Genomic DNA, 2,505 nt, shown 5'->3' with positions numbered 1-2,505 from the left:
TTCATCAAATGACAACTAGAAGTTGTAGAATTTTAAACTTTCCCACGTTTCCAAATAATGTACTACAACTTGTTCTAGGGGAACCTCGTTATGAGGAGGACCGACATTGTACAATCTGTGGCGGTACCCTTTATATCACATTTCTCACTGTATTGGCACATGAATACACAGAAATACAAAGTACATACACCATATTGTATAAACACTTCAGACCTGCAAAATCACCTTGTTATGAGTGGGTTTTGTTACCGGTACATCCGACCTCTTTATAACAAGGTTCTGCTGTACATGTATATTACTGAAGTCGAACTCACATACACGAGAATCCTGTTACAATGAGCTGCTTGGGGTAACTGAAATTTCCCTGTTGTATTGGGTGTCTTGTTACCCAATATCAGGGATTAAAAAAAAACACCAACCCAACAACAACAACAACAACAACAACAACAAAGAAGGCCAGGTGTGAGTTTCTTCAATTTGACTCCCTATACAAATTAAATTTGTTAAGATCGCAACTGCCGATCTGTAAATTAACAAACATGTCGGAAAAAGGGAACCAGTGGGACTCGAACCTGTCGTCTACTGCTTTCCGGGCAGCGACACTACCACCAGGCTGTCCCTGGTTGCCGGCAGTGACACGATGAACATGGAACAAATACCAAAGCTCCGAAATTGTAGAGGGAGACATATTGAAGAAACTCACACCTGGCCCGAAGCTTCACCCCTCTGAATAATATCTTTCTTTTAACAACAAAATAATGTAAATTTTGTAGGTCTAATTCCTTTTATATTCTTTTGTTAGACAGCTGTACATGTATCCATGAAATAATGAGATATCCCATATCCTGTCTCCAGATAATTTAAGTGGCCTCAAACAGCTTGTTAAAATGAGGTTTCCCTGCATTTAATGGAAATACATGGTATGTGAACAGTGATACTTCAAAATTCTCTGACTTTTCTTTCACTATGACCAATTTTAATGAAACTTCTACCACTTTTTACCTCCCCCTTATACTCTACTAAAAGTGACTTGAACATTGGTATAAATAGACCTACACACTTGTACACTGAGATGAAACTGATCATAACGTTGAGGCTCTGTTGCAGCTTTCCGTTAGAAAGATTAGCAGATTCAATAGTAAAGTAATAAGAAAAGAAGTTACAAATAAGAAAAAAAAATCCCTATTTTCTTAATATTTTCTTTGCTTTCTTGCAGGTTCAATCATACATCTCAAACTGATGAGAATAGAGTTTACTCGTTTCGCAAACAAACTCTATTCGTACTCAAGCAAAGGACTTGTACAAAATAAAACACACTGTATCATTGCAGTAACAAAACACTGTGTGACATTCAGCAACATTGATATCGACATGCACTCGGCCAAGAGAAAAGGCAATTTGAAACTCTGGCAATTTTTTTTTTTCATTCTTGCCTCAATCAGTCTTGGATTCATTAAAAAAAACTAGATATATCGCTACGGCGACTGATATGCCTCCGCCATAATGCATGCTTCTCCTAATAGGTCTATAGTACAATGTCTTGACAATGTGTGATGACAGTTTCAAACAATTGGTAAATTATTAAAATGACAGGTTTGACACAAATGTGCTGAATGTTCACTTTCCTAGAACTAGGTTCAATTGGATGAATGATTAAAATGTCAGAGTGCAGGTATTTGGGGAACTGATGATTTTTACTTGACTTTTGACCCTTTTATAAGTTTATGCATTGAGTAATTTTTCAAGGTATTGAGAAAAAGTATAATTTCAGTATCAAATGGAAAAATAGCATTATCTAAACCTGGCCTTTGACCTTTAACCTCACAGTTCCAAAGAGAATCACTGTTAGGTTGAACATGCATAAATATGTAAGTTTCATGATGATACCTTGAGTTACTTTTGAGATATGGAGGAAACAGTGCAATTCAGCACTTTCACTTGACCTTTGACCTTTTGACCTTTGACCTTTTGGCAAGAAACTTTTCACAGAATATATATTGGGTAATACATGTATACATCAAGTTAAAAAAAAAACCTTCATTCATTGCATAAATATAAGGAAAGCAGTGATATTTTGAGGAGTTGACCTTGACCTTTGACCCCCTGACCTTTGACCCATGACCCCCAACTTCCCTAGATAATCACTGCCCATCGGTACAAGCATATATACTAAGTTCCATGAAGATACCTTGAACCATTTGCGAGGTATGGAGAAAAACATGAAATTTCAAATTTTTTTCACAAAATAACCTGTGACCTTTGACCTTAGACCCTGTGACCCTAAAATCCACACAAAGTATTATCCCCCAAGGATATACCCTCATACCAAGTTTGATGTAAAACCACCACACGGTTCTTGAGATATCGACAAAAACAAAACGGGACGTACGGACGTACGGACGTACGGACGGACGGACGGACGGACGGACGGACGGACGGACGGACGACCCGAAAACATAATGCCTCCGGCCACTTCGTTGCGGAGGCATAAAAAGACCGGTTCCT

This window comes from Diadema antillarum, unplaced genomic scaffold (genome assembly GCF_040938485.1).
Source record: "Diadema antillarum isolate AM-2024a unplaced genomic scaffold, OU_Dant_1.0 seq00002168_RagTag, whole genome shotgun sequence".
Taxonomy (NCBI): Eukaryota; Metazoa; Echinodermata; class Echinoidea; order Diadematoida; family Diadematidae; genus Diadema; species Diadema antillarum.
Note: the sequence above shows the minus strand (reverse complement) of the source record.